Raw genomic sequence first — 15,170 nt, forward strand, 5'->3', positions numbered from 1 at the left:
AGTCAGAAAGTATTGAGAGATGAACTTGTGCACTCTTAGTTTGATTTTTTTCATGGGATTGTAGCTCTTTAACCACATCATGTGGTAGCACCACCATTAGTCTTTAAAAAAAAACACTTCACCTGTTTTGCTTCTCGTTCTGTCATTTTAGACTGTGTTCTCCAGGACCACCAGTGTCAAGGCCACAACTACGTCTCCCAAAGAGGATCTTCAAACAGCTTAAATGTTTTTTTTCTACAATGAATGGATGCACTTGGCAGGGTCGACACTGATGTTTCTTGCTTTATTAAAATAAAGCATCTGCATTTTTAAGTTTCAAGGTTTATTTTTGACCTTAGAAACAGCAGTTAACAAAACTTAAAAGCTCCAGATTCATCTAAAAAACGGACCCGTGATCGTCCTGACATCTGCACTTTCGTTCTCTTCTGGTGTCTTTCCTGACTGAAACATTGCCTGTGAATTGCCTCAGTGTTTGCCGAAGCTGGGTAGCCTTACTCTGAAACTGAAAGGTGTTTACCCCTCTCCCCTGCAATCAGAGCGCGCCTGTGAAGTAATGCTTGTCCTCGATTTGTTGCTTTGATTCTTTGTTTCCACTCAAATCCTTATGAGAACGGCTCTATCGCAAAATCAGATAACTCACACAATATAGAACAACTGATTCTCAGGAAGCGCTGTAACAAACTATTTGTGGCACCAAACAACATTCCCTCATGGCTTGATGACTTGAGAGCTAAGCCGCTTAGTGAACTGCATCACACACTGGATACTGCGCTTTTCAGACACCACACAATATACAGTTTAAACTCCCATAAACTAGTGGGTGCAGGTGTCAGAGGTGGTAATGGTTGGTTCCATTGAAGACTTTCAGCTCTGAATAAAAGGAAAATCCCAGTGAACAAACTCTAATGTTGTCTCAGTTGTACAGTACAAAGAGGGACCTCTGACCTCTCTGGGTTGCAATGACAGTAATGTTGTGCCAGTGCTCGCGTTCTCGGTCAAGTTCCATGGCTGTGGTGATGAGGCCGGTGTCTGGGGTGATACGAAACAGAGCCTCCGGGTCTGACTGAGGATCAATGGAGAACCTGGAGAAGAGAAAATATGGAGGAAGCAGAGAGATAAATGTGTTGAGAGGAGGAAGGTGAACGAAAGTGAATTGAGGAAGGGGGAAGAGAGAAGTATAAAAAAGAAGGAGTGGAGGGAAGAAGCAAGCAGAGGTGGCAGCGGGGTACAAAGTGAAAGAAGCAGATGGGGCAAATGTGTGAGGGAGCGATAAGGAAGTCAGCTTTCTAATGGCCAAAGAACTAATGTAGGAAGATTATCGTAGCTGATAGGAGCTCTTTTGAAGTGTGACCGATTATCTAAATATCTCTATGAATATACGAAGTATCATTCCTCCCCACAAGCTCACTCGTAGCACTTTAGCCGGTGCTAATTGGGACATGGTTTTCTGTGATTGTTACAGACGAATCATTCGCCTTCCTTCCTGATCTATGTGAGACAAAACCTACAACAAACACCAGTGAAACTATGGAACCAAACTTCTGTGGTTGCCGTCTGGCTCAGGGGAACACTGAGTAGGCATTCGGTTAGTTTATATTTACTTTGTTAGCTCTTATCTGTTGTGTTTTGCTTCTTTTAGTTGAAGAGCAGGATGTGTCTGTCTGTGTGTGTGCGTGTGTGTGTATCCCTAGCTTAAAAATGCATGTGCTTGTGATTTAAAAATCAATGTAAAATACATGCCAATTCCTAATAAACCTTAAATGAGCTGAGAAACCTAACTCTCAGGACCATTAAATACATGATTTTTCATTTAGCAGTGAAATCCTTGTGTTGTTGATAAAAACACCAAACTTCTTACTGTTTCCTGGAATTGAAAAGCCTATTTTGATGCTTCAAGATCTTATGAATTGAGTTTTTTATACAACATAAATAACACAATGGCTAAATCTTAAATCATAACCGACAGAAAAAAGGAACACCAGATAAACTAGTCTGCTAATTATTAATCTATTATTAATCTACCTTTAAATCACATATTCAAAATGTATTCTGTTCTTTTTTAGATGGATTTTCTGAAGTTGCTGATTAGTTTAAATGAGAAAGAGAGCTGAAGATATACTGTTTTTCCTTTTGATTGTCCAAATGCAGAGTGTAACATTATGTTTATTTAGGTTTCATGTCTGTGAGCATACGTAACATGAGGAAAGAGACATATTACTTCACCTGATGTTATTGGTCAGACCAGTATCGGGGTCCACAGCGCTGACCCGGCCCACCGTGCAGGCTGGCGGGCAGTTCTCAGATACATCCATGTGATATCGAGCCCGGGAGAACCTCGGCGGCTCATCTGCGTCCAGCACTGCTACTCTGACGGAGGCCCGATCCTTGAAGGGGCCTCGACGCAGGAAGCGAGGGTCCACTATGGGGTTGAGGACTTCCACAGAGAAAGAGTAAGAACTCCGGCTCTCATAGTCTACAGCCTGAGGAGGACAACAGAAGAGGATGAGCTGGTAGGATTAAAAATACTTAATGTGGAAGTATATAATCATTCAAGGTTGAAATATACACTTACTGTGAAATGAGTAATGATGACACATTTTATTAGTAAGAAATTATGCAAATGTCACTGTTACAAACATCAGAGCCAATAATCTGTTTTGTGCTTTCATTTGGTCCAATTTTAACACTAAATTCTCCACAGATGACTGCTAAATTACATATCAAAAGCAGAGAGCTGGCAAAAAAATGAATTATTCCCACAGATAACAGCTCGCAGAGGCTAGAGAACGCTCACATCCACAATCAGCTGAGGAAGATTTGGAGTAAATAACACCATGGTTACCTTACATGTTGTGACGCTTCGATTTTTGAAGCGATACTTTGAAAGTTGTTGTGGGTGGATGTTTGGATCGTGGGTTTTGTGTGAAGTAGGAAAAGACATTCATGAGGTGTTGATGTTACAGCATTGCCAATGAGATTCCCGATGCTCAAAGAGTTCAAAGGATTCTCGAGAGCTCCGACACTGAAGCAACTACATGTTTGGGTGTTGCTTTGACATTGCTCGGAGTTGATGTTGGGATATTCTTGATATTCTTAGACTGGAGGATATTTAACTGTAGGGTTTACTGCCGGGATACTGAATGCCGGTCGTGCATCTGTGGGAGTTGTATAAGATTAGCGCTGGTTTCTACATGCAGCAGATGGATGTAAGAATGTGGGACTTCAGCTTGCATTGAACTCTTCATCTAGCTTCGGCATTGTTTCGGTGCTGCAGTGCTGGCAACACGCTTGGACCTGTGTTGGTGGGTACCTGGCAGGTAGTGTGTTTTGTTGTAATGTTACAAACGTGTTGGGGTCATTTCAGACGTGGTGAATCATTGTGGGAGTAAAACTTGGACAAACTTGTTTCTGTGAATCTCCAGTACGAATCCTGAGTTTGCTTTCAGAGGTAGTGCAGATGGTGCACTGTGCTGACAACTAATTTCCACAAATAATAGATTTTCGTATTATGAAAATTGAAAACAAAACCACGCTCCTGTTTCACACCACCTCTGTCACCATGGCAACTCTACTATCACTGCAGAGGCTCTTACCTGGCTATGAGGAACGTTAAAAAATTCCTTTGTATCCTTGCATCTACACAGGTAGTGGAGATTACATTTGGGATAGGGGCTCGGGCCCCAGAGATTGTTAGTTACAGAGAAGTTATGAAGCCTATTTGTCTGAGGTGTCCGTGTGATTGCGTGCCGCACTCCCACCAGCTGTCCAGCTCTGAAGTGATGAGATGAGCCTCTGATCGGGTTTGCAGAAATGATTGTTAGCAAGTTCAGAGGCAGACAGAGGTAATCACACACGTCTACTCTCTCTCTCTCTCTCTCTCTCTCTCTCTCTCTCACACACACACACACCCTGACGTACACCTGCTGCTGATTAAATCTGGAGAAAGCAACATGTTTGTGTGTGGTTCAAAATACCTGTTTGCCGTATTAGCGCTTGTTTGTGTGTGTGTGTGTGTGTATGTGGGTGTGTGTGTGTGTGTGTGTGTGTGTGTGTGTGTGTGTGTGTGTGTGTGTATGTGGGTGTGTGGGCTTGTGTGCAAGTACAAGTGGTTCTCTGGAGCCAGTGCGTCTTCAGATCGTCTGTCAGTATGTGTGTGTCCTTAAAGTAAGTGTGCATATGAATCATCTCAGTGTGATTGGCACAGAGAACCATGTTGGACAGAGGATAAATAGGCTCCCTGGCTATGCAGAGTATTTGCTGTCAGATTCAAACAGGAAAAAAAAAATCATTCTGAGGATCCCAGCAGCAGTGGGAATATTGATATCCTCTCACTCACGCTCTCTCCTTCCTTTCTGATCTCTTTTTCTGTTTCTTCTTCTCTTTTCTTCCTCCTCTCTGAGCTGCAAACCAGAGTAAACTGCTTTACAGAAAATCAGCAGTTTTAAAACGAGGTGAAGATTGATTAAAAATTATGCAGAGAAAAGGGCGAATGAAAGACATCAAAATGCAAGCAATTTGGGGAACATCTCTGCAGAAAAAAATAAATAAACAAGAAGAACCGGCGGAGCTTGTGAGATGAAGTGTGTGTGCAGAGGGAGGTTTAGCCGCGTAGACAGAGGGAAAAGGTTCTCTGACGGGGTCCCCATTACAGGAAGAGAGGGAGACAATCTGTCTGAGCAGGAGAGGTGTCACTTACACTGTGAGCACACACTCATCACCCCCCCATCCCCCCCACCCCCCCTCCATCCAGCACTCTATCACTCCGCTCCCCTTTCCTTCGCTACCTCATACACTCCATCACCCGCTCCTCTACCCAGCCTTTTTTGTTTGTTTTTTTCCCCAAAGTGTGTGTGTGCGCCACAGGACGCCAGCTCTGACAAACCACAGCACACACACACTCATCCTTCTCACTCATTCGCCCTTACAGGAAGCACTTATCACACAGTGACCCAACTGCTTTTCCCTCTGTTTGTATGTTTTGGTGTTTTTCTGTCTCGTGCACATGTGGGTGAACTCCTCGCACGTGCTCTGCTGGCTCATGTAGACCTCGTTCACACACACACACACACACACACACACACACCATAAAGACTAACCCCCCCACCCCAGCTCGACAACTTCACTGACAGCTAAGTCAGTGGTTCAGAGCTCTTTGAACTGGTAGCTTAACGTTAGCTTGGCGAGGCCTCTGCAGAGGTAGCAGAGTGAGAGAGCAGGGGATATGAATGAGTGGCAGTGAAGTTGTAAATTTGCCACACACACACACACACTGTAACACCGATCAACACTATAAAATGACTTGCTTACAATTAGTCGAGGCAGACGTATTTACACTCCCACGAGCTACAGGGCCTGCTGTGTAGTTTCAGGGGCAGAGTTTCTCTGGGTACTTCATTAATTTTTCACACATTTTTGGCAGGTCTAGAGGACTGAAATACTCAACCTTCTCTGGAAAAAGGAAAATAGCTTCTGTTGCACTGAACACCATGAAATGGGATCAGGATCAATAGATAATGTGATAAAGCGACTGTACATGCAACCACACTCTCTTCAAGTGGCATCTATCCACCTCTCCTTTACACATCTTCTGTCACATAAACAGAAGCTGTGAAAAACATGTGCATGCACATGCTAAAATTACAGTTGATTATTTGCTTCGACAGTTAAGAGAAAGTTAATCAAGAACAACTTTCATTACTGATTAAACGTTTAAGTGATTCATCAAGCAAAAATGCCAAAAATCTGCCGGTGTGAGGAGTTGCTGATTGACTCTGTGTTATATTTAATTATAACTTGAATGTCCTTCTGTTTTGGACTGTTTGTTGGACCCAACAAGCAATTTGAAGAATTAATCTTGGGCTCTGGATATTTGTGATTTGGCATTTTTTACTGTTTTCTGACCTTTTACAGATATTAACGATTCATCCAATTATCATAATCAACTAATTAATTGAAAATAATCATTAGTTGCAGTGCTTGAACATACATACACACTCCCTTATCTCTAGTTAATGTTGCCCTCCCCTTCTGCCCACACACACACACACACACACACACCCACATGCTCTACAAGTGTAACCTTCTCCTGTCCTGCGATGCGGTGCTCCCACAGTCCTTTTTGAAATTCAAATGACTCTATACAATTTCCCTTTTAAATTCGCTTCACAGTTAGCAGAAATTAATTAGCTAACCTGCATGCTAGACTGGCAATACATAATACATCTCTGTTCAAAGAGGCCGACCCATATGCATACACGCTCGACTGAGAAAGAGTGTGTGAGCGTGCTTTACAGTAAATGTACATTACTGCCGGGTGAGGCTTTAAGGCACAGAGGTGGTGCTTCTGACTTTTCTGGAAAATAAATATTCTGGACATGTGTGTGAATTCAAGTGAACACATACACATGTGCTGACCTACAAGTGTGTGTACAGTCTGTGGTGTGCACGCTTGTGTGTGTGTGTGTGTGTTCAGCGCCCTGCTGTCCTTGGCAGCTTGAGCTCTTTCTTGATTTCGTGCATTCTAAATCAAGATCATACATCACATTTGTCTGATGAAAAAACGCAGCTTTGGACATTTCTGCCAACAAGCACAACTGCAGAGATGGGAGAACAAAGACGCTTCTAAATCTCTCTTTTGACTTTGTTCTTCCTCTGCTGCTTTCCCTTCCCTCTGTCACTTGTGCCTTGTCTTCTGTCTCTGTCTTATTTCACTCTCAGATGTCCTGTGTCTTCCTTTTTTTCCAGTGTATGAGCAAAACATTGGTCTCCCTCTTTCTCTTTCTCTTGCCATCTCTCTCTCTTTTTCCCCTCAGAGGAGATTAACACAATCTCTCCTCCGCGTGAGAAAACAAACACAGATAATCCTGGGCGCGCTGCTGGCGTGTGACCGAGGATTAGCCAGCCGTTTTAAGTGAGAGCATATGGAAATAATAACGGCAAACTGACACATGCGCGAGCTAGCTTGTCCCCCAGGTAAGAGGAATGAAAGGCGCACAAATAGCAGGCTTACACAGCTCACAGCACCCCGAAAACATACCTCAAAAGGAAACCTCCTGAATCGGGATACCGCCGGATTCGTATTAATGATGTTGTGACATGCCTAGTGTTGCGTCTAGTGATCCGACTTTGTTATATACATGCTATTAAATACAGTATATGTGTGTAATGAGGTGCTAGGAAATCGGGGCATTATCCTAGTTTGTTTTTAAAGTTTTTGGGTTTTTGTTTTTGCTGCATCAGTTGTTATAAATACTCTAACAGTCTAACACACTGAGCCCTTGCCTGATTTGTATGTAAAGTATCAGCCAATGACAAGATTTTCTGTCCTTTTCCTCTAAATGCTCCTCATTGTAGAAGTTCTTCAGATTTTGATTAGCTGATTGATTTCAATGAAACCTTCACCAGCAGCCACCAGCTAAAGCTCCTATTGGCTTGAATGTTACCCTCTTGCCATTAGGGGGCACTGCTGCCGAGCAATGTCAAGAAGCCACTGTTCTGGAGAGTGTTATGCTAATTCTTCAATTACCTGCTACTTACACTGTGGCCTTGTTCACATGCTGTATCAAAAATCTATTAGCAGCAATATGTCCATTCATTAACAGCAATATGTAATAAATAAATAGCTGGAGTGGAGTAGAAATGATTGACCAGAGAGCAAAGAAGAAGAGAATAAAAGTCTTATGAAATCAAATAGAAGAGAAACTAGAAAGAGCAAATTTGTTTGAAATGAACAGATGAGTGCTCCATTTGTGGGTTAGTATGTGGTTGATGTTGTGCGCATCTATCTGGATGTATCTTTTCGTGTGTGTGTGTGTGTGTGTGTGTGTGTGGGAATGCGAATGAGGCAGACCTGGGCTGAGTCAGAGCCATAGACAAACAACACACACTGTCTGACATGGCCTCCAGACACAAAACAGAGCGAGGGCGAGATAGGGCGGGGTGGGCCTACGAGGGTGTGTGTGTGTATGTGTGTGTGCGCGTGTTTGCATTTACTTGCATTTTAGTCTCGCCCAGTGTATCTGGACGTGTGAAGAGATCAGAGTAAGTGAGGGTAATAAAATGCAGAGAGACATCAGCAGATGATGAGAGAGGGGGTTGAGGGTGGGGGTGAGGTAATGGAGGGGGGGTGATAGAGGAAGGGAGAATGGGTGAAGGAGAGAAATCTTTTTATTGCTGGGGGTCTCTGTGGGACTGACAGTAAATAAGCAGTGATAAGCAGCAGGCAGCTTCAGTCGGCACCCAGTCTTCCAGGCTTTTAATGACCCAGCTTCTCCTGCATGTCCCTGCCTAACCCTCGCCTTTCCAGGGCTTTACCGTGTTCTCTTCCTCCCCCTGCTCATCGGCACATCATCTGCAGTCTTCCTCGCCTTCAACTGTCTGATTCTCTCCGTCTGCCTTCCTCTCTTTCTCCTCCTAGCTGCATTTTGTCATCACATATTCTCTCTCTGTCTCATCTCCTTCTCTCAACTCTACATATCCCTAATCTGCTATTAACTGCCCCCCCACCACCACCACCACCACAGGCCCAGTCTCCCACCCACCTCCCATCTGACACGTTGTTCTGAGGTAAAGACGAACGCAGCCGTGCAGCATCCCCCTCCGTCCTTAAACAAGCTATCGCTTTTCCCTCATTCCCCACAGTTTAAACACAGGGAGCTGCAAGGTCAAGTGTGTTATATTGATGTGCCTCTGTATATATCTCTCTCTGTGGTTTATTGTTGCTTGTGTAGGTGTGCATCTCCATTCTGTGTATCTGTGTGTGTGTGTGTGTGTGTGTGTGAGAGAGAGAGAGAGAGTGTGCATCTGAGATCAACGGTTAAAGAGATTCAGCCCACAGCAGCGAGATGACCAGCAAGGTCAAGGCCGACTCTGTGGCAACACAAATTGTTCCACTTGGAAATCCTTCCTTCTCCGGGGGCGCACAGATCATCTCGTTCCCCTGTTAAAATTCTTCACAGTGTGAAAGTCGTCTGACTCTGGAAAATCAACACTGGCTCATGTGAATCAATATTAACTCTGCCTAAACATATGCACGTATGTGTATATGCTCATATGGGCACACACACACACCAAAAAAAAAGCATCGCCAAAAAAAGGCTGTTGTACATTTATTTCATTTTTTAATTTTTTTTTTGTTTGTTTAACGAAGTGGAAACTGAGGGGGAGCTTAGAGCTAATTTTACTCTTCATTTATTTTAATTCTATTAGCCTTGTAGCCTATCTTACATGTTTTTCATTAGTTTCCCTGAAAGGCTAAATCCCTTTTTACTTATTCATTTGAAGAGTTTACAGTAGCACACCTACCTTTACACAAAATCCCAGTATTGCTCAGGCTTCAGCTGCAGTAACCTGGGATTGTTGTGAAATGGTGCTTTAAAGAACCTGAAAAATATTCAATAAATGCTCCACTTTTTTTTTCATTCAGAATGAATCAACATGTAAACTTCTGACTCTTCAATTTGATTTAATATTTAACCCGTAGCAGCGATCCTGAATCTAATCTGTTCCTCTTTCTCTATTGGTGCCTTTGTAGAGGGATTAAAGGAACACAAAACAGTACGAAGGAGGCCATGCTCAAATACTAATTGTACGTTTTGTTTTGTGTGGCTGAATCAAGTGGGAGGAATACTGTGGGTGGGAGGTGTTTACTGTATTTGTTTACATGTAATTTTTCCCGCCCGTTTCGCCAGTCGCCCAGCACATGGCGAATTGATCGATTTTCCTTTTGCACACAGCAGGTTGCTCTTTTTTTCTCTTCCTTCCCCGCTCTCTCTTCTTCACTCCGCTTGTTGGTGCCATGCTGCCTCCCTCCCTATCTCTAACAGTTTTTTTTCCCTTCATTTTTGCTCTTTTTAATTATTTATTTTTCCATTTTAACTGCTTGTCTTTCTGGATGAGTATTTCTGCCTCCCTGTGCCTCTCAGTCTCTAGCTGTGCTAATTTCTCTCTATGGCTGTCACTGATTTCGCAGCTCTTGCTGTCTCTGCATCTCTCTTCTGCCCTTTGCATGTCTCTCTCTCTCTCTGGTCCCTTCATACTTTTACTCCTTTGTTACACTGCACTCTCTGCTGTCACTGCTGTCTCAGGACCTCATTTTAACACTCCTCCCTCACCTCTCCCATCTTCTATCTCTGTCTTCATCCCTACTCTTTCCCCTCATTCATGGGTCCTCACCTTCTGTTTCTTTTTTTTCTTGCATCTCTTGCTGTAACTATTCCTCTCCCTGCCTCTCTGCTTCTCTTCAAAGAAGCTCATACCAGGCTTGGAAATCCTGCTCCACACACCACCTCCAGGAGTGGATTGTTTTTAACAAATCCTACAAACTCAAGGCAGCACACACGCACGTACACACACACACGTACACACGCACACACACGCACGTACACACACACACATACACGCACGCACACACGCACACACAGTATTCATGGCTACATGACTGTGAGAACACACACACAAATACACACACAGGTGCTCACCGTTACAAACACACATAACACATTTTTGAATACAAATAGCAATATTTTTGACAGATTTGCCAAATTGCTGTTATTTTGTGCAGATTGTCTCTATTCTCTGAAACGTGGTGTTTCCAAAATGGCTTCATTTCAGAAACTTCAGGAGCACTTTTGATGAGTTTTCAAAGGATTTTATTGGCATATGAGTTTGGGGACTTTTTTTTTCCTCAACTTCAAGTTTCTTGAAAAATTTTTGAGATGAAATTTTTGAAGATATAGATGTCGCACTGCACCAAGGCGAGGTAAAATGATGAGTGTCTTCTAACTTAACAGTAACCTAACAGGTCTGAGGCCAGTGAAAGGATAAAAGTTTGTGTAGAAATGACGAAACCATCTGCCAGTTGTGAGACAATTGACAAAAACCAAATCAAATTAAGGCAAACACGTCAGCCTCATCATAATACATCTACTGCATGCATATGTGTGAGCACACACAATCTACTCCTGCATATGCATGAATATATTAGCTTGTGTGGTGCACAGAATACACAACAAGCACATAAGCACACACTCTCAATGAGTGACATCCCATACATCAGAGAAGTGGCTGGCAGCATCACAGGACGCACACGTGTATTTTTATTGAAGTGTCTGAAGTACTCCTGAAGGGCTCCTTTGAAATTAAGACATGCCTCTCACACAGGGGCCTCCTCCTCCTCCTCCCCATTAAGGATTACACATTACATGTGAGTGCCGGGGCCCTTGTCCTTCTCCTGAGACAGACTTTTATGTACTTTAACATGTCAAAGCTGTAATGAGTAGGTGTCAGCGCTCATCGCCCCCACCGTGCACACACATCTTCATAAGAATGTGCTTATTCAGGATGACAGGCTGCTTAGTAGATGACCGTTTGAAATTGAAATCATCTAGCATTACACTAAAGGGAACTATTAGCCAACTGCACTCGGAAGGGAAAGGCAGAGCCTCACTGAACCTTCTGCACATGCAAATGCTCTGCACTGAAAATCTTTGCTGAAAGGCAGCAGTCAAAACACCTCAGCAGCGGTCAAAACATGTTTGCTGCAAATTAGACTCAACTCAGCCACTGCAAACATTTGCATTCGGGTGCGTCATTCTTTGATCGAGATTTCCAATAGGATGTTTCGTTATGTTTGCTGTAAACAGATGAAAACGTCAATAGAAAGGAAGCTGGGTTACAGCCAAAGAATCGAGCAGGAAATTCAGTTGTCAGAAACCCATAAAACACCCTCATCTGTACGAGTCAAATGAGGAGAGAAGATAAGAATAGCAAATAATACAGAACACAGATCACATGCTTAAAAATTCTCACTGAAACGGCTCCTGAGAGATGAGTCATGGGAAATCTTATAGGCTTGTATATCGTCTTTGTGTATTTCCAGGTAATTCCAGGTTAATGGGCTTTGGCAACATGTTGTTAGCTGTGCTTTGACTCATAGACAATACAAAACTCCTCTCAAAAAACCTGCCCACGTTACCAGTGTCATCTCCTCTCCTCCCCCTCATCATCTGTTCTCTCACTATCCTCTTGTGTCCTTCTCCCCTTTACCCTTCCAAACCAGCACCTTTCTATTTATGCTCCCTCACCCCTCCCTCATCTAACTGTCCTCTCCTCCTCTTCCTTTATCTGTGGTGACATCAAAACGACCCTTCCCTCATCTTCCTCCTCCCTTGTCAACCCCTCCTTCCATCTGTCCATCCCTCCATCTCTGTCATCTTTCCCTCACCTTGTTGAGTGTGATGACAGCCTCTTGATTCACCCCAGTGATGTTGAACGTGTCCCCTGTCTCCCCCTCCAGGATGGTATATTCCAGCTTGGCATTCTCGCCGAGGTCGGCGTCGGTAGCTGAAATACGCCCTATCTCGGCGCCCGGGATGGCCAGCTCGGACACGGAGAAGGACCACATACCTGGGAGAGATGCACAAAGGGACATATTATGGAACTAGTCTCCATCGTTCATTAGCACTGATACGCTTCATTTGTCAGTTAAACATTTCATTTTGTCTTTTGAACTGTTTTCAAATTGCTTTTCTCCACCTGTGCTGAGCCTATATTTACAATATTTCATTCAGACGAGGCGCCATTTAATTTAGCAGGAGTGAGAGGATGAAGGAGAGAGATTAAAGAAGAGAACGGCAGAGTGCGTGTTTGAGAGCTCAGCACGGAGATATTATTAAAAGCCAGGTAAAACAGCAGCCACAAAAACCTGCCATTAAAAGTAACTGAATTAAAAGAGGCACGGATTAAATAGAAAGAAGAAGGAACAGAGGAGATGGAGAAAAAGCAAAAAGATTACAGTACAAGAAGCTGCTTCAGCTCCTTCAAAACATCTGAACTTGATGACATGCGCTAACTACTCATCATAAACATCAACTTTTTAGCTGCACAGTCGTCCATTCCTTCCTCCTGCTAACAAGTACCAAGATAACGGGCTCTTTGATGTGTGCTGCCATCATGTTTGAACATGTCCATTTTACTTTCAGCACTGCTGCCATTAAAGAGGCACATTATGAGTCCTTTTGCTGGCTTTGCAGTTTGTATTATAGGGACATGCAGTACATTTCTCTCATGATTCACCTGATGCACCGCGTTGTGTGCAGTGCTCCATCAGAAGGTGCATCAGCGAACTCACATTATTGCATAAAAGCACACGTACACACACATATGAATTCAAATATCCACCTACCACTTTATTTCATCCTAACACACACACACACAGCGGCCACCGGCAGCACTGACAAGACTAAGTAGGGTAGGAAAGATAGAAATTGAACGAGGGAAAAGGTAAGTTATCACTATTTGGCTCGCACACACACAGAACAGACAGGCTCATTCAAACAGAGCTGTTATCTGCTCAGCTAAAGCTAAGGGAATCAGATAGACCTGTAAACGAGAGAGAGAGGGGGAGAGAGAGAGAGAGAGAGAGAGAGAACAACATCGCACAAACACATTGGGTTGACAGAATAAAAGATAGCCAGCACTTCAACCAGACAGTATCTGGGCCAACACACAGGCAGATGAATTCCGTAAATCTGACAAACATCACAGTGAGACTAAATGTGAGGTTAGTTCACTTTGTGGCTCAGTATTACAGTTCAGACATCAAAGTGGCATCTGCGACCGAAGTTATCACTCAGGGTGTTTGATTCTTGTCTTCTGTAGTGTACGCTTCCCCACTAGTAATTACTGATATTGCAATTTTAAAAACACACAGGGGGGGTTCTCGCTCCAACAGGTCTACTAACTTCAACAACACAACAGGTTGGCCGTCACTGCCTTCAAAAACCACCCACATGACCTTTTGATCTGGGACTTCTAATGGCAAGACAATTTTGTCAATGCACAAAACACAGATGATTACTTTATCAATTGATAAACAATTTTTCTTGTCTTTAAACTGCAAACCCTATGGCTGCTTGGATTATAGAAACACTGAGGTCCTGAGTTCAAGTCAATGAATACTGAGTCTAAAAATACTGGAATCAGCAAAACAAATCCACCATGTGTAAGTCTGAAGCTACAATGAGGGCATGACATCAGTTTTCTCAGTGGTACAGAAGCTACAGCCCCTGATTAAACGTCTACACAAAGTCAGGTGTTGTTATGGTTAAAAGAAACCAGCGTTGATTGTTAGAGACAGGATGCAAACAGGGTTCTCCAGATCAGAGTCAGACGCTTTGTGCACCCAACCATCCACCCTGACTTCTTCCATAGAACTGGATTTATGCTGGATGCAAAGGGTTAACAGAGTCAAACAGTAAATATCTATGGTGTTGGTTTTGATTTATATCTCAGTGTCAATATCACAGCAACTGCAACCCTAGAACAGATGTGATCAGTTTGTATCAGGCTACATTAACCCCACTATGTTTTCAGTATTTCATTTACTTTGTGAGATGGAGCGACAGCCGGCTACACAAGTCCTTATAGAAGTGGAGTTGCATCTAATCATTCACTATATTAGAGAGTGTTGATCATGGTGAGCAGAGGGTTTGCAGGGGAGGATGTTTTTGTTAGATGTGTGTTACTAAAAAGGAGAAGGAGTTCTCTTGCAGTCCCCCATGTTGTATCTCTGTAGCACTACCACCAGTTGTGGTGTAGCCACAGGGCTTAGCTACAATAACTACATGGGTAGGCTCTGTAGCTCCACTGTAACCCCCTAACACACAACCTATAACAATGCCGAGCTACAGTATTCACACGGCCACAGGAGGTCATGACCAATCAATGCTATCCTTTATCTGATGAGGACATAGAGGACAATTTCTCAGTCTGGCTCGAATTTCATTTCATTTAGGATGAATTAGCTGTGATGCTCATAAAGATTAAAGGTAAATACCAAAAGGTCATTCATTACGTGCTGGACAACCGCTTTTTAGAATATTACATGCTGAGTTAAAAAGAGCTTTTGAATTACTGAGCATGTTGATCAATATTTTGATCTATACTGTCACAGATATCTAGAAATAAGTCTGAAAATTGGCAAAGTAGTACAACTCATGTTTTACAACAATCGTTTTTTTTTTTTTCCTTACTATCTTAGATTAATTTGCTTCTTTGCCTGGAAGTCACTCCCAGTTATCGACGTTGTCTGTACAGAGCAAGGACTCTCTTTTTCTGCAGGAACTGAACATCATTAGCCACGGCATCGCCCTCACAATGAAGACATCCAT

The sequence above is a fragment of the Toxotes jaculatrix genome, chromosome 14, assembly GCF_017976425.1.
Source record: "Toxotes jaculatrix isolate fToxJac2 chromosome 14, fToxJac2.pri, whole genome shotgun sequence".
Taxonomy (NCBI): Eukaryota; Metazoa; Chordata; class Actinopteri; family Toxotidae; genus Toxotes; species Toxotes jaculatrix.